The sequence below is a fragment of the Thunnus thynnus genome, chromosome 21 (genome assembly GCF_963924715.1).
Source record: "Thunnus thynnus chromosome 21, fThuThy2.1, whole genome shotgun sequence".
In the NCBI taxonomy this organism is placed as follows: domain Eukaryota; kingdom Metazoa; phylum Chordata; class Actinopteri; order Scombriformes; family Scombridae; genus Thunnus; species Thunnus thynnus.
In genome coordinates this window covers 22,547,659-22,566,515 of record NC_089537.1, presented here as the reverse complement: position 1 = coordinate 22,566,515, position 18,857 = coordinate 22,547,659, and the positions used below count along the sequence as shown (strand labels likewise).

The 18,857-nt window shown below is 40.4% G+C and overlaps 1 protein-coding gene across 1 annotated transcript in view; it reads left to right on the top strand.

The window, feature by feature from the left end:
• gfod1 (glucose-fructose oxidoreductase domain containing 1) overlaps positions 1–18,857 on the top strand; it is a 32,512-nt gene that overhangs the window by 1,302 nt on the left and 12,353 nt on the right. The window lies entirely within an intron of this gene.

The window sequence follows — 18,857 nt, the reverse complement described above, 5'->3', positions numbered from 1 at the left end:
AAACACTAAACTTAACCTGCCTTAGAGAAACTGACAGACTCAGGACTCAGGAAGAGAAGTCTGAACTCAGGAGCAGAGAGGCAACACAAAGGGAGGTTGTTCTAGTTTAAATCTGGAGCAATGCAGCTTATTTTAGAGATCACATTCAGGAGCTGCGGAGTGGCTGTGAAAGAACAGTGGCAAGGGTACTGAGCTGTACTCCACACAGGCTTTATTTACCCCAGCGTTTGGCAGCAGAGCTCAGCTGGCAGGAAGCTCTAATAGGTCAGGTTTGTGACTGAGAAACTAATGGGTCCAAAGATGCTTAACATCCAGGGAGCAACTTATATTGCACCTTAGCTTCAGGACATTTGGCAGTGAGAATACAGTAAAGCTGCAATTATAATTCTCATTATTTTTTATTAATCTTTTGGTGTTCCTTAAAACATAATTTCCCAGAGGCCAAGGTGATGTCTTCAAATTGTGTGTTTAATTTACTGCCAGAACAGCTGGCAACAGATCTATTAGATTCACTGATCTAACCGCAGGATCCATTCAGTAGTTGTCCTGGAGCTTTTTATCATATCACATGATCTTCAGTAGCAGGTGGAGTTTGCCCAGTTGTCATGGAATTGTGTCCATGTTTTTCTGGGCACTTAATGCAGAGTGTTGCTGAAAAAACTGTTGACAATAGAAACTCACCATACGGTCCATGCAATAGCTATTCCAAAGCTTTCAGTTGTATCACATGATCTTCATCAGTGCCAAAGAAGATCATCATCAATTCATGGATGAAAAGTCCATATGAAAATTTAAACATCTGGGCAAAATCTGCTGAGAAAGATCATATGAAAGAAAGCTCCAAAGTACTAAAAGAACCTTATGGTGATTTTTCTCTCATCATATATGAACTGGTTCTGTACCACAGCGGTCATCAGCCAAACAAGTGAGGGGGTTGAATGGCTGTTTCTCTAATGAGGGGGGTTGTTGTGACTGTCAATCACCTTCACGTCACTCGTCACACTCCTGGAGAGCAGCGCGACCTGACAGCAACAGGAGCGACTGCATTAGCAGTCTGAGTGTGTGTGAGGTACAGAGATAGAGGGAAGAGCAGTGTGTGTGTGTGTGGGGTGGGGGATTATGGATGGAATATGTCTTGTGACTGGACTCGACTGATGTGAATGTCATAGGTGTTATTACTGAGCTGCTTTTGACTTCAGCTGAATGTCATGGTGTGTTTTTTTGATCTCAGGCGTCACCTCGTGTTTCAGCACTTACAGTCGAGGCTCTTTTATTGACATCAATGCTACATAATAAGCGAGTTAAGTTTGAATTAGAAGCGTCGGATAATGCTACAGACTATAACCTGGTTGAATTGGGTGTGTTTCTAAAGGGCCTCCTCACACTGCTGTTTTTGAGAGTGTCCGTAAAGCAACGTGACTCCCAGTGTAAACATGTAACTTCTGCCTCGGCATCCCAGCATGAAGATAAGGCCACTGTGGCTCCATTCATTCTCACACTGCTGCCTTGTTTGCTCGTTGGCTTCAGTAAATTCTGTGGAGTGGCAGCGTGTGCTAACAAGAGGGACATGCCCGATGTACAGTAGACAGTGTTTGTTTATAGCATGACCACACTAATGTCAATGTATACACTATGTGCACACGCTAAATCATAGGCAAGACTAACATGTGCACATGCTAACACGCATTAAATCTCTTCCCTGTTGGTTAGTGAATAAGATCTAATTCATGGGACTTCTCTTTATTCCCTTTCCACATCTTACAGTGTTTGTGATGGAACTGTGTGAAGTTTGCACAAGACTGCTGATCAGGAGCCGTAATCGCTAATTGTGTCCCAGTGAACTTGACTCAACCTGCTACAAAAGCAACTTGTCAACAGCCATTCTTTTTCTCTTTCCTCTGGGCTGGTTTCCTCACAGCCTGTTCCTTCCCACCCACCTCTCTTCCTCAGCCGCCGTCACCCAGCCAAGTCTGGGTCCAATCCTATTAGCGTTTTGTTGGATAACAAACATAAAACAGTGTTTGCAAATGGCGCAGAACCCAGACTCGATGATGAAACCGTGTCAGAATACAGTATGTGCTTACAAGACCCGCAGCTAGAGTAGTGAGGTAGGATATACAGTATCGCTGGGGTCATTTTAATGGATGAAAATCTATACGTTAATGTATCCATGACTCAATATCATGTATACTATGTTGTTCTGATGTAAGGCTGCAACTAACAGCTATTTTTTTCATTGATTAATTTGTTGATTACATACGCCATTAATCAATTCATAATTTACTCCATAAAATCTCAGAAAATAGTGAAAAATGCCCACTCAAGAGCTAAAAGTGACATCTTCAAATTGCTTATTTTGTCCAACTAACATTCCGAAACCCAAAGATATTTACAGTGAGACCAGAGAAAAGGTTTTTAGATGTCAGCATCTGTTACAAACCTCTGTTACAGTGTAATAAAGAGTAAACTCCACATGTAGAAAGTAGACACTGAGTGTTATTGCTGTAATTTTGAAAAAATCTTGTGTGATCATCTGCTGAAATGAAGTTAGACATCAGCAGATAATTTCAGTATCTTGCATCACTACAGCACACAACGCCTCCAGGAAAGTCTTATGCAGTCATGGTGGCCCACTGGGTATGAGAAAGCCAAACTAACTTCCTCTTGTGCCAGGGTGTGTGTGAACTGATAGTATTCTGGCTTATTGCTTAACTCATGAGGTGAAGCTGATAAGTGTGATCAGACTCCTTCAATACAGGAATGTGAACTTTGCCTTTGTGGAGACAATGAGTAGTCGTTTGTATTGTTTTTTTTTTCCTGCTAAGCACCACTAAGAAAAAATGTTGTTGGACGAGCAGAATTCAATGTTAACCATAGGGACATAGAGCGAGGAGGAAAATGGAAAAACACTGGTGCAAGCCAGCAGCACGCTCCACGTGTGATTCAGGTTTTACCCGAGTAGGTTTGTCCCTTCAATCCAGTTAAGTCTCTGTCATTACAGCAAACCAGTCAGTCTTGTTGAGCGGCGTCTCTCCTTCCACAGGGATTTCATTCACAGTTTTTTTTCCTCTCCTTTCTCTGTCTCGCTACTATGGCATTCCTGAGGCGTCTGATGTCACTCAGGCTTTTTCGGTGTGTTGGGAAGCTGGTGGCAGCAGAGGGAATCTTGCACTTTCTGTTTCCACAATCACACACACACACACACCAGTCTTCAAAGACACACATGCTTGAGCCTGAAGCATTTCTTAGCCATCAGCTTGTGAAAGTGCGATTTCTTAAGCAGCAGAGGAGGCTAAATCTGTATGGTCTATTTTTTTCAGATCCATTTGAATACATTAGCATTTCCAGCATTCAGACTGGCTGCTGTGTATGTCAGAACCTTATAAGATACATTTTAGTGTGGTAGATTGTAAGTTTCTCAGTAATTAAGTGTTGCTGTAGAATTAGTTATGATCTGTTTTTTTTTTACTGTGACTTAAAGCAGTGTCTCTTTAATGTTTTCAGAGCTGCAGGCTCACGCAAAAAATATAGAAGATGGACATTCAAGTGTATGTGAAATGCTTCAACTTCTCAAGCGTCACCTTATAAAAATTAAAAACTGTATCCAGCTCCAATGTGGTTGACAGTCAATGACATCTCTCCCTATCCAGAAAATATAATTAAAGCTGCTCTAATCAATATTTTTATAGTAACGATGGATCAAATGACTGTGTGTAATGTGATAAGGGTCGCTCATGGTGATGAACCCACAGCAAATTATCACCTAATTCTGCAGTTTCCCTCAGCTCTCTGGAGCTTTTCAGCATCTTTTAACTCATTGTTTTAGTTTTACAGCTTGCAAATTTACTGTTTTAATAGTTGGTGGGAACCAAAACAGAGCTAAAAGCAGAGTAACAGTTGGACTTATATTCACCATGTGGCCAGAAACTCTAAATGAATGCTAATGTTGCTCTTTGTCTGCTGTGTGTGTGTAAATAGGCTGTTTGCTAACACATTCATCATATTAGCTTGTTAACAGCTCATTGTCTTGCCTTCAGGTGACCACAAAGTCAATTAATGCAGGTTTAACAATAGCTTAACAGTTTGTTCCTGGTCTTGGAAACAGTAACTTGACAAAAGAAAAAATATTACCTCAAGATCCACTTACTAGCTTTTTCCGGAACTTCCAAATACTTCTCACAGTCATCCTTAGCAGATAGAGTTTGCTTAGTTGTCATGGAGATTAACTATGGAAGTTACTAACTCAGTTGTCATGAGCTATCTCCATGACAACTGAGCTGAAGAAGACTTTGAGATGTGGTTGAAAGCTCCAGAAAAACCTATGAAGTGAATATTGGTAAAGAATATGTTAGAAAATTAACATAAAGTGTAATTTGGATGTTTATAAATGATGCTGGATGCTCTTGCTGGATGTACAGTTTAAATCGATTAATCTGCTGATAAGTTTCTCAAGTAATCACTTAAACTTTTGATATATAAAATTTCCTAAATAATACAAGATTCTCACTGCAATTTCCTCAAAACACTAGATTATGACGTCAAACAACACTCCCAAACCAAAAGTTTCAGTTTAGTATCACATAAGAAAAAGAAAGGTAGTAAATTCTCACAACTGAGAATCCATAACATGTATAATATAATATATGATCAAAATATTTGCAGGTTATTTTTGTGCTGAGCAGCCAAACTAAACATTTCAACTCTATTTTTGTTACATATGTTACATAAGGTTTTAAAATCTCTTGATAAACTTTCACTATATTCTTCCTGCTGTGTTGGGTGTATGTGGGTAGATGCTGGGAGGGCTGAACTGAGAGCTGAACTGAAATGTAATACCAGCAAGAGTTTCAGGTGCACTTACTGTCCCTTTATGTAGTTTTGTTCTGACGGTGTGGTGAGGAAGTAGTGAGAGAGAAGCCCTTCAGCTCAGCCCTGTATGACCTACAATAGAAGTGGTAGCAGTGAATGTAGCAGTGAATTGTTCTTTATGACGTTTGTGTAAAATCCCCTTTTTTGTTACAAAATATATACAATTGTGAAATTAAACAAATGCTGTAATGTAATGCTGGAACATACACCAAAACCATAAGGGAGTTAAAAAGGTCAAGTAGCACTGCATACTGCAATAATGACTGAGCCCACATGACTACTGAGGAAACTGACTACAATCGAGTGTTTTTCAGCAAAAAATGATATCAATCTGATTACTCATAATGAGTCTATTAGTGTGTCAGGGTCAGTTCATGCTATTTAAACCAGACACATTTCTGTGTGTGTGTGTCACACAGAAATCAAAGAGACATTGAAAGGCTTCCTCAAACCTTTTTAAAGTATATCCAGAATGAATCTGATCTCTCATGTTGGTGATAGAGGCTATCAGGTATCAGGTCAGTGTGAACAGAGCCGCACAGCCAGACGCTTGCTCATCCCCGCTGATTGGACCAGACTGTGCAATCTAAGAATAGCATCTAATGCTCATCATACTCCAATAATATTTTGAAGCACAGTAGGCGTTTGGGTCATTACCCAACCCCCCTTGCTTCATAGACTTTTGTAACCTCAAAGCTTCACTAAGGGATATATTTATAAGAACAAAGAGTCAAATGACTATGTGTAATGCCAAAGGAGTTGGCAAGATGTGAGAAACCCTCAGAGAATTATCACCAACTCTGCTGTTCTTTTCAGTGTTTTTAGCATTTTTTGGTTTGGCATCACAGCCAGCAACTGTTTACTGTTTTGATTCAGTCTCACTGCTCTCATCGCTAATCAACCTAATTTCTAGACGTACCACGCAGCTGTTTTCATCGAAAAGTTCTGATAAACTGACATTACCTGTCTAGCACCAAACAGCAATCAAAGTTAGTGGTTAGCTGGTGAACATAGTGGAGCATTTAGCAGTTTAGGAGCCAGATATTTGGTGGAAACCAAAAAAGGAGAGTGAATATTGGACTTCTGGCCACATTCACCAGGTGGCCAGAAACATGACTTCAAATGAATGTTGCTCCATGTCTGCTGTATGTGTAAATAAGCAAGACCCTCACTATAACAACTTCATAAGGTGATAGTATGTTGTTTTCAGCTTGTTGTGCTTCCCCTAAGTGGCCAAAAGAATCATTTAATGAAGGTTTACAGACACTTAACCTGATGCGCCAGATGGTTTGTTACAGAGAACCATCTGAGAAGTCGCCCTTGGAAACTGTTTGGAAAAGGACAGGCACTTTCAAAAAATACTTGGCGGGTGATTGGATGAACCATCTGTCTACCACCATCTATTCTCGCTATCATCACACCTGTAGCTGCCAGTAGTTCCTCATGGGATGTTGGTTGGTCTGAACCACTGTTAGTTTGGACACGAGCGTGTAACTTGAAGCCTGACAAGATGGATTCTTGCGTGATCTCGTGATCTCACGAATCCAGCTGCCTCACAAGGTAAAAATATACTACCTAATTTTGTTACAGTGTAGTGCCCCAAAATTCCTCACCAGCTCACTGTTGGTGTTTTGAAACTCAGCTTGAATACTGTTGGGAGCTGTAACAAAATCAGAAAGGGTGTCTTTAAGTTGCCTCAGGACGATGACTATGATGTTGCCTGGCCTACATTGTTATTAACTTGGTTATTTCATGTTAAAGATGATATCGGAGAATGAAATTAAATGGCAGTTTTAATTAGCTCGGCTTGGTTGGAATATGAAGCTGGCTTCCTCAGGATGAGTTTATCTTGACAGCCCGGCCGTCATGGAAACTTTAAATTAGGTTATGAAACTCAGTATTTTATCACTATCCTAATGGAAACCTCCTGTAATGAACAGTCACATGTCCACATAGGGCGACAGCCCTGGCACACTGATTCAAGACCTGTTGGCAGTCATTAGATGAATATTTTTTTAAAAGTGCAGAAGGTTCACAGCGGATTCTACCTTAGTTTAGGTGTTATTTATAAGTCTTTTACATGTCATTCACCAGCAACCATGCATACGTGAATAAACTGAGAGAAAACTGACACCATGCAGACTTTAAAACCCAGCAGTGAGCAGAATAAGGTGTTTTGAATGATTTAGTAACCTGATTAGTAAGTATATATACCAAGTATTTCGATTTATTTAGGTGTCTCATAATCAAGATGAGAGCTTATCTGGGATAGAGGAAACGGCATGACATCTGCATGAGTTCTTTTTTGTTGACGTGTATTGAATTGTGGTAAATGTACATGAGCACTCTGATGAGTTCTCAGACACCTGCTCTGAAGGGCTACCCAAAGGCAAAGGGCTATTTATAACCTGACTGAAAAGGGCAAGCAGGCGTCATCATAAATGCATGTTCCCACCACTGATGCTGTTATGCAACTGCACTTCCGACGGGTGATGAGCTCTTTGGCAGCCCACTGAACTTTTTTAAAGGGCTAGTGATCCCAAAACGTGCAAACTGTTTGACAGTATCCCTAGAAGGATTAGAAAGTGATACTGTAGCCATCTGTATTCTGACATAGGACAGTCATCATTTACAGTATGTTTTTCAGAAGATTGAAATGTAATACAGTGGACATGACATTTAAGTGAAATTCAAGTTGAACTGAAATTTGAATTCTCCTTACTTTTTGTGCAAGGAAATATTTTTCCAAATAGGATAAAAATGTTTTTGGACATATTAGTGGAAACAGCATTAGCAAGTGATTTAAGAATCGCTTGCTAACATTTGCACTGATTCTTTCTTTTTGCTTCATTTTCTTTCAACACCTATTGACTCATTGGCAGCTTGTGCATGCTCAGTGCTGTGTTTGTCCTGCATTATGGAAAAGAGGGCTAGTGTTGGTTGTCTCTCTTTCATGGGTCCAGTTGTGGGGATGTTGACTGTCTAACTCACAGCACCAGGTATCTCTGTAACCTGAGCAATGTGTACATTACTCTGTGATTCAAATCACAACAGAGTAACGTAGCGACTGACCAAATCACTGATTTGACTAAGCAATGGCTAATATCATCAGCTGTTAAGTGCCAGCCCACACAGATATTACACAAATGAAACTTAAAGGTGCAGTGTGTAGGATTTAGTGGCATCAACTGAATACCCATCCCCTCCCCATCCCCCTCCAAGAATGTAGGAGAACCTATAGAGGCCACAAAAAACACAAAAGGCCCTCTCTTGAACCAGTGTGTGGTTTGTCCATTCTGGGCTACTGTAGAAACATGGCGGTTCAACATGGTGGGCTCCGTGGAAGAGGCGCCACTCCCTATGTAGACATAAAGGGTTCATTCTAAGGTAACAAAACCACAACGATTCTTATTTATGAATATCATATTCCATTTCTGCCAAGTCTGTTCCATTAGATGCCACTAAATTCTACACACTGCACCTTTAAATTTGTTCTTTTTTGTAATTACAATTTTGACTAAATTAGTACACAATTCAAAACACCAAGGATACTGTTTTCTTGGCAAAAATGAATTTAATAAGGAATACACACATGGCAGCATTTTCCTATGACATTAGATTAGCGAGATGAAGCAAGAAACTACTTTAAACTTTTAGAAAAGCAACGTCTTTGTCCACTTATCAAGCACACACTATTGCTAAAAGCAACTGTGTTCAGTCAGCTCTCATTATCAGACATTTTCTTCAAGCCCTAAACACTAACCACAAGTTAACTATGACTCACCCAACTTAATGTAACCAAGCTTGACTTTTCAGGAAGCCACAAAGGCTGCATCACCTCCATTTTCTTCAGTGTGACTCCGCTTGCATTCAGTAGTGTGAAGGAATTGGGGCCTTTGGGTCGAGCTGTGTTTCCAAGCAGTTTTGGTCCAGATGAATTAACAACCCCCTTAGACAGAGTCAACCAGTAGAATGTCACAGATAGAGAGGTACGCTGCCATTCCCAGGCTTTCTGCCTCAATGTCAGCGCTTGTTTTTCTTTTCACCATGAGTTTCCCACTGGTTCACGTTCATGTTCTCCTGGATGTCCATTAACATGCTAATGACGGCCTGAGAGCGTGTGTGTGAATGAGCGTGCGAGAGAGAGGAAGAGACGACGAGGAGCGCTGAGGAAGAATAGGGCAGAGAAAGCTTGTCTTCCTGTGAAATTGCCTTTGTGTGTCAGATGAATGGTGGAATGGGGGAAGCTCTTTCAGGCCGTCGCCACGCTGCGCCGACAAGTGAACATTCCTGAAGAAAATGGGAAAGTAGAAGATTTCTCCATCCCCGCCCCCTCCAAGTCCTGCTTTTCTTCTGCATGGATCCATAAGGAACTGTTGTGTGGTGTACTTTGGGTGCAGGCTTTGGTTGAGGAATCACATTGTGTTAATAAATCCAAGGGTGAGAGAGAGGGCAAGCTTTTGATATGGAATTATTTCCATTAAATTCAAAGGATGGATTTGAGGCGAGCTTTGAATATTGAATAATTCTGCATTATTAAAACTGGAGTCTTCATGAAGATTTTTTATCTATTATTAAATTTTAGCAGTGGAATGAAGGAAAGGCTTTCAGCAATTATCTGCTTTTTGTGAAGGGCTTTAAGCTGACAAGAATTTATTTAGAAAATTTCCACAACTTCTGAACCTCATGACAAAAAATGGTTTGTAATGATGAGTGTGACATTTTAACCAACTGAGACTGCAGTTATGGCCAGCTACTAGAGCTGACTGATATGGTTGAGATCAGAATCATCATATCAATGTGGATATTTTCCAATGTCGATATACAGATAGGTGACAAATGAAGGGAAAAACCAACATATGTCTCAGAGCCTTCAAAACATTCATCTGCTGTTTGGATGGTTGTGTATAGAGCTAATTGTGAATTCAAGCAACACAATATTAGCCCAATAATGGCCCAACCCAACAGACGTGGGGCGTCAGAAAATTAGTTTTTTTCATAAAAGAGGACAACCAACACAGTATTTGGGATGTGTCCTGACAAAAATACCAGTAGAGTGCTGCTCTGAACCCAAAGTGTACATATGGTGAAGAGAAAGAGGAATTATGTTTTAATTTCAGTGAACCTGTAATCATTTGACTATCACCCTCAGTCAGGAGCATTTAACCAAATTAAGTGAGTTCACCTGCTGTTCACCTGCACACTCACACTCTTTCTACTGTCTGGGACATGTCAAAAGCAGAAATATCACACAGTTTGATCCAGTTATAACAAGTCGCTGTAAAATCTCCCATACTGCAGGTGTTCAGTTGGGTTGAGATCTTACTGTGACGGCCATAGAATACGACTGGCATTGTTCTCAAATTCATCAAACCAGTCAACAAGTGTCTGTATTATTATGTTTCTCCAATCAATCCAATCACTTATTCAGTTCACTCCCCTAATTTGTCACCCATCTATACATCATGACATGTTCAATGTATGCAAAACACATAAAAAGTTTGATGTTTAAAGCGATGGACTGTGCTCCACTCTTGTGTTTTACATGAGACCAACTCTTCATGCTGTATATGTAGAATAGAAATGTGTGTGACAATAACATAAAATCACACTATAATGATATGATTCAGCTGAAAATCATTAAAGCTCAAAATTTGTTCAAAAAAAGATAAATTCTTAGCACAAGGAAATTTTCCACTGCTTTCAGCCACATCATGTGTCCTACATCAGCAGATGGAGTTTGCCAAGTTGTCATGGCGGTGATTCAGTTATCATGTGACCTAAGTCTGGCCGTAAAAACTTGGTGATAGATGACCACTTGTTATCACATATCACTAAAATTTCATACTTAGGTCACATGATAACAACTGAAGCATCACCATGGTAACCTGTGGCTGAACGCTAAGGAAAATTTCCAGTAAGTGACCTTGGGCTTTTTTTTTGTCAAACAGCTATTTCCAAGGTAAATTATAAATGAAATATTCAGTGAATGCCCGCTGCCAGCCCTACCAGTACCAGCAACTTACTCTCATATTTTATGGATGAATTACTGCTTGTACTGCTCTTCATCAGTGTAGTTATTATAGAGTATCATGTTATGACGTGCAGAGCATTCACTTGATGGTTTTCCACCCTGAAATATTTCACTGATGAGACTATTGAAACACGCCCACAGCTGAGCTAACATGAAAGCAAAACAGAGATATAGTACCTGTGTGATCAGCTAGGGTATTGGGAAATCACTTGTGCAATATTTTCATCCTGCACAAACACATCAAGTAGCGTGCGTCTACCAACATGTCATGTATTTTCCACTGCTGTCGCACACCTCGAATCATTTTCTATAATGTGTTGCTGACTGGTGCATTGTGTCACGAACTTTAACTGGCTCTTTATTTTCTGTCCCCAGCTTATATTGTGTATTCCCAAGGTGAAACTGTTCCATAATAGGGTTGCTCAGATGTCCTTTATGTGCCAGTGTTCAGGAATAGGCCTGTCTGTGTTTCTTAATTGGCCATCAGGGACTGAGGACAAGAGGCAGCAGCAGATATGAGAGCAGGGAGGCGGCGGTACTGTCGGTCAGGGCTTCTGATCGAGAGGCGTGTGCCCCTGTTCTTCCTCTGGGACTGACACTGTTACTCCAATGTGTTTGGAGCACAGTTTCTATGTGTTGGGGCTTTTTCAGGTTAGATGTCAATGATCTGACATCAACTGAGTGAATTTAAGTTTTAAACTGCAGGGTAAAGGGTAATACAGCTTTACAGTCGAAGCTGCAGCTGCAACAGGAAGTGATATTTTGGTAAACCGCAGTGAAGTGTGTCTGGCTTCCTGTTGTGTGTGCAGAGGAAAACAGTATGTTTTTGTGTGCAATTGAGGAGTCTTCTCAATCACTTCCTGCTAAAGACATGCAGAAATGTAACCCTCTACCATTACTTCTTCTCATGTGCAAGAGAGACATGGAATATAATCTGCTCTCCAAGAGAAAGATGAATGAAATGCTGAGCAGGTTTTGTCTCTAAAGAAAAATAAACCCACCCTTCTCGCTATCGCTCCATTTCTAAAATGTCCGCTTGGTTTCAGGTTCATGTTACTGAACGGTTCATATCTCTTTCCATCCTCCTTATTTTTGACACAAAGAGCTGCCAGCTTGTCTTCATGCATGACTCAGTCATACTGAAGCATAGGGCTAAGTATATTCCTCCACTGACTCAACTAGCCGGTCAGTTAGTCAGCCACAGAGATATTATCAGGAACACGGGCGTATCTCCCAGTAGAAATAACCGATGCTTGTTTTAAATAGAACTGATATCCTGGAAAAGAAGAGACATTTCTTTAGGTGCATATTTCAACATTTTGGGATATACGCTTACTCACTTTCTTTACAAGAATGAGATGAGTCTGCAGAGAGAGAGAGATGTACCCGAACCAAAAACAATACAGGTTTGAACTGTAAAATCAGGAGCTGAAATACACTAAAACACTCCATAGAGTTGAGTGGAACTGCAGAGTTCTCTCTGGATTCAACACCACCATTGACCTCTCTCACATTTTACACAGCTATCTGATCAATTGTTATAATAAAGATATTGATTAATGCAGCTTTAAGTACAGAGCTGGAGTGGTTAACCTAGTTGAGCATAAAGACAGGAGGTAGGGGAAAACGCCTAGCAACACCTCTCACTAAGCTCACTAAGTAACATGTATCTCGTTTGTTTAATCCATACACAGAAAGAAATGTAAAAATGTCAATTTATGGATTTAGTGGGCTGCTATATATCTTGACAAACAACAGCTGGTTGCAGTGACTGTGCAAATAATAAACAGTTATTTGTTAAGAAATAGTTCCAACAAAGTAACGCAACCTAAAGCCACAAACTGTTGTTACATTTCTGTTTGATTCAAGAAACAAGACACAACATGCTGATCTTTAGCTTTGGGGAGGGCCAGGCTAGCTGTGTTTAATGCTAATTTATGGTAACTACCATCCTGACTACAGCTTTAGACATGAGAGTGGTATCCATCTTCTCATTTCACTCTCAGAGAAAAAGTATTATTTCCCAAAATATTAAACTATTCCTTTAAGTCATTAAGCCAGCCAACTAGTGTGTAAGTCTACATGTATCTGGCCTGCTCAGCCTCTTCAGTCTCATTACAATCCTGCAGGGAGCATGAGAACATGTGCTTCAAGGAAACACAATATACAACCTCAGGACGACAATGTGAGCCTAAAATGTGAATCTAAAATGACTCCCCATAAATAAGCAGTGCATAAGTTACAGTCAGAAGCCTAGTTATAAAGCTGATATTAGTCCATATGGCAGGGATCTGCTGTCCACTGTCACAGTATGATAATGAGCATCCAGATCAGGCTATCATGGAAACATGCAAACTTGTGACTTTGCATACAGTAGAGGTTTATCTGCTATTCAAATCCACACGTGCCGCTATAAACCTGAGTGGATTTCTTAGAATGACAGATGTGTCATGACTGTATGCGGCAGTAATGACTACATACCTGGATCTCTGGGGAGTATTAGTGGTGGTACTCCACCAATATTGTTCTACCAAATGTTCATTTGTTTGAGTTCTGCAGAGGAAACCATGACACTGACACTCTGCTGTCTACCGGGAGTGTAGATATATTTTTCTGGTACATTTGTTTGTTTGTTCTCTGCACAGTCTTTGCAGAAGTGCTTTGCATTTTTCACTGTGTTTATCTCACACCCCAGAGGAGCCTCACATAAATGAATCATTGTATCGCTGCCCTGTCTGCTGTTACCCAGCCAAAGTGAGTTATATCCTCCAAAGCAGTTAGGAGACAGCCGGCCAAATCCAATTGTGGCAGAAACAAATGGCCAAAAAAAAAGGTATGAAAGGCAGTATTTCAACTCGTCACGTCATCTCAAAGGGTAGGAATGTGTCAGTAGTTAAGAGGTCATCTCAGTTGATTTATGTAACATCATTGTTGATCTCAGGCTCATGTTAGTGATTCAGAGCCTCGGACTGCAGACTTTCAGACTATTATGTGTCATGTCTCAGTAGTCACATTGTAATTGTGCGGCGTGTCCAGCAAAGATTGTTTATGATCACAGGAAACACTGCTTCCCCTTAGCTATGATATAACTGACCCCAGAGAGTACATTTGACATGTTATATGATATTCTTGTTAGAATCATGTGTGTATTTCTGTAAAATAACCTGGAGCTGATTGCACTACATCTTCATAAGTTCACTTAGCTTAGCACAACTTACCTAGTTACGCTTAGTTATGACTGGAAGTGAACCACACAAACTACTTCTTATGTAGAAATTAACCGTTACTAAATATTTAGTGAACCCCAGTAGCTGCCAGGTGTAACTGTACATAGCTGACTGAACCAACTAACAAAACTTAGCCTGCTAATACTGTATATGGCCTGTTTAGACCATTATATGCTCAACATATCTGACCTGACATTTGATCAAAATGTTTTATGATGTAAAACTGGAAGATTTTTTATTACATTTCATGAGAATAGCAAAAGTATTGGTTGTTAAGTTTAAAATATTGTTTTCCCCCCGTGTTATGTTACAGCTTGCTTTTGATAGAACGGTATTACAGATGTTTCATAGCAACCAATTTATGCGTTACTGCTTTATACTTATATGCTACTATTTTTCTTGCTAAGACATTCCAAGACATTGTAATGGTGCAACCCGTTCACCGGTTTGAATATAGTTACAAATAACTGGCGCAACCTTATCCAGAAGTCTTCAGTATGTGTGCTTTCCTCCTCCATCCTGATAATATTGCAAACTACTCTGTCCCCAAATTCAATCTGTTCTCCATTTCCCTGTTCTCCTTTCCGTTTGCTCCTCTTTTCCTCTCTTGACCCCAGTGGCAGACAGAGAGAGAGAGAGAGAGAGAGAGAGAGAGGGGGGGGCGGGGGGGGGTGTCAGGGGGCGTCATCACCATGACAACAATCCAGATTCAACCAAGCATCAGTGTGTTTTCTCTCCTCCCCTCCTCCTCTTGTCTTTTCACTGAATTAAAGAGGGAAGTTCATCTGTCGCTGTTTAGATCCACAGCGGCCCTGACAGTGAGGCAGATAATAGTGGAGCCTCACTGGCACACAGCTGTTCAGGAGGAGCGTCTTCTCCCCGTGGTGATTGCGACTCAGTGAAGATGTCTCCATCCATTAGTTTGTGCCTCAAGTCACTCGGCCGCCCGTGCGCCTCAGGACATTAATGGTTATTAATGTGCTCTTGCTGTCTTTTAATACAGCGTCAGCTCATGGTACAAGTGTTTTTTCCTCCCTTGTATCATGTCAGTGTTATGTATCCTCTCAGCATGCTAAATCTTCTGGCTGCAGGTTTTTAAATGTTGCCCTTGACATTGTTAAATTAAAATTCAAAAGGCGGAATCCCTCTTTATTCTTTTCCTTGTGCTTTCTGTCAGAGAACAGAGGTAATAAGCTTAAGAGTCAACTGAATAACTGCCACGTGCGGTGAGTCATGTGCTCCTTACAAGACCTGTTTGTGTGTATAGATGTAAAGTGCTCGTGGCTGTGTGTATGGAATAACTGAAGTAGCTTTAAGTGATCAGTAACTATTTGCTCTCTGCTGCTCATTAGCATTCTGAGCTTCCTCCCGTCACCTCCTTCTTTCACCCCTCAGCAGCCTCGTCTGACACAAAGATGCCCTTTATGGCCCTGACAGAAGCCGCCAGAAAAGAGGGGTCGAGCTCACCTCATGTTCCTCAAACTGACTTTTCCCAACTGGCCTCTCTAAAAACCTCCCCTCTTACTAAGATCTACTACGGCTAAACAGGGGCCTGTTTTCCTTTATTGCCTCTGCATTCTTGTTTAGTTTGTTCTGATCCACAAAGGATTATGGGGAAGATGATGGAAAATGAAGGTGGTTAACTTAAATGTTATGAATATTCTTTATGCATTGTCTATGTTTCTATTTTTATCTCACTGAACAAAATATTGCAGCGTTCCCAGTAAGAATGACAACTGAAAATAAAACAGAATAAATTTTGGATTGGACAGTCATCTTTCCTTATTTCAGACAGACACACTGTTCAGCTTAACATGTAACTTTTGAAAAAGACATATTGTATTCTTCCACTTACAAATGAAAAGTTCAGCTCAGTCCAATCCACTCAAAAGTTTTGCTGCTACAACATAACTTGGTGTTGTGTGATCAGTAGCTTATGGTGGCAAGTGTAAGCAAACTCTAGATCCCACAAGTTAACTGACATGACTGAGTCATCTTGTTGTATGACTGTATGACTATATGACTTTATGACTGTCTCTACTGCGGCTACTGTTACATCATTTTTTAGTACAGCAGAACAGTAACACAAGCAAACACAGTGCATCTCACCAGAAGACATTACCTATTTACTCCTCTCACTCAGTCAGGTTGCGTTATGATGATAACGACAAAACAACTGACTCAAAAGAATCTTTCGAAATGAAGGGCAATTCAATGCGCTAATATCCTGTAACTGCTACTTGAGGCCCCAGTGGCAGCTGTTAAGGAACAGTCACACTTCAAGTGACAAAATAACAACATATATTCCCTGTATAAATTACATATAGGACCATGTGTGGTCAATTAATAAGGATCGCAATAAAAAATCAAAACTGTCTCCTGAACAGCACTTAGTGAGTCCTTTACACACCTGCCAGGTCAGTTTTGGAGCTTTAAATCTGCAAAACTGCCCAAAAATGCTGCTTTCCTCTAAATGTATAGTCATCAAACCAACTCTCATATTCATTATCAGTACAGTATTCTTTCATCTATCATTCCCGTCCCTAATGATATACAGTACAGTGCACTGTGGCCAAACTCTGTCACCAGAACATTAGGAGCAGTCTCGGCACTGCTTCTATGGGACAAAGAATCACTTACACATGTATTATTGATGACAGCTGGCAGTCTCACTTAGTGTTGTTCACTGTAGTTTCCTCAGACATGCCAGCAGTATTGTGGTGAATTGCTCACACATTGCTTTCTAGCCTATAATAGTCTGACATTTAGTCTGCCGTCCTAATTAATGAATTGGGACACATTTGCAAAGCAATATGTGCCCATTCTAACCATTCGTTAGTATGTAAACGAGCCGAATTGCTCATTGATTCGCCTTAATTTGCCAATTACAGAAACAAAAATGAGAAGCTTTTATGGACAGTCTTTTCAGCTCGACCTATACCTGACAAAGGCACGCAGAGGCTGTCCTGATAGTAAAATGCAAATGGCACAGGGAGGGTCTGAGATGATTCTTTGTGAGGAGGCAGACAGCTCATTCTTTAGCTGCCATGTTTTATTTGTCTCAGTTGTGTGTGTTACCATAAGGGCTGTGAGGGGAAGTGTGCTGATTAGAATGCTGTGTGCGTATGTGTGTGTGTGTGTGTGTCAGAGTGATTAGAAAGGAGGGGTAGCAGTTCAACTCAGCAGTTAATTAGACCCTGGAGGACCACAGAGGGTGCAGGTGGAAGCCTGGATTACACACACACATTTGCCTTTGCATGAGGTGTGTTTACTGAGCAGCAGCAGGTCAATTCTTGCTCAAACACAAAAAGCTATCGTAGTCTCTGTTTTTTTTTTCTTTTACAATTTAGGGTGCTTGATGCAGACAGATATCTCAAAACAGAGCAGAAGTGGGATGCCTCGTCTAAAACACTTCTGCTCTCACAGAAGGACATTTTTATGAAACATAATCTAAACATAAGCATAACAGAAAAGAGTAGAAGCACATTTCCACATATCAGAAGCCATTATATCTGTGTGGCTGTAATATTCAGACATGAACATTCAGGATCTGGATGGTTTACTACCTGGGCTACACAATTCTTTGTAATTTTGGTGAACTGATCCTTTAAAATACTCATTGTAGTAAATAATCATTTACTAAAATCTAACACCAGTTTGTGGTGAGAGGGGATCTGTGAGAAATCATAGATGAATATTCTGACAGTCTGAATGTAATGTAATGCTGTAATTGCATCGTGAAAGTGCTGACGTAGCAGCCTGCTGAGTGCACGGACATCATTAACATGTGCTTTTAGTGCATGCATTAGGAACCATGCGGCCAGAAGCTACTCATTTGGTTACTATTCATCTCCATAGTAGCCAGTGAGCAGCTCTGGTGCAGGGGTTAATGGCAGCACTTTCAGGAATGTTAAACTCCTCGCAACTCGCTGGACAGGACATTAGCAGCAGGGGAAAGCCGGCTGAGTAAGACTAATGCCCTTCATCATTCATACATGCTAGTTCTACTGTGCACTAATGGACCTGGAGCTGCTAAACAGACAATATAGACCCTAAATGCAACCTGCTGTTGTTTTTATCATACGTATCAATAGATGTAGTTCATCCACTGCTCTTTTACTCAGTCTGATTAATGTATGATTAATGCTATAGTTCAACTGAAGGAAACTCTCAAGCTTAGTGGGGTCAAATGACTTGAGGAAAATATGTAACTGCTAGTTTTGACCAACATTGCAATTGTTTCCACATGAATAGAATCTCTTTGGGTCCACCAGGATTTTGTTAAACTAGTCAAAGAGAAGTTAGCTTCTATGTAAACCTAACTGACCAGTTTGTCCCACATTTCTCAAGATATTAGCTGACTGCTTGACTACACCCCAATCCTGGATGGTCCACACTGAGAGCTTTCACAGTGATAAGTATAAACTATGATAATGATGCCTAAAAGTTTAATTGGGAGATTCCAACAATTCTGTTCACCAGCTGTCATTTACACTCAACATGCTAACTGCTACTTGACATGAGGCGATCACCTAGATCAAACTTTTTTGAACAGCAAGAACACCACTTTCAAACATCAACATTATACAGAGTTGTGTTTCCTCTTTGACAAAATACATCTTTTGCTGAGTGAAAATAGTACATTGGCATCCAGAGAGCATATCAACCAGCTAATCTTTACTTGCTACAGCTTAAAACACTGTTAATTATGTAAGTGGATTGTGGAT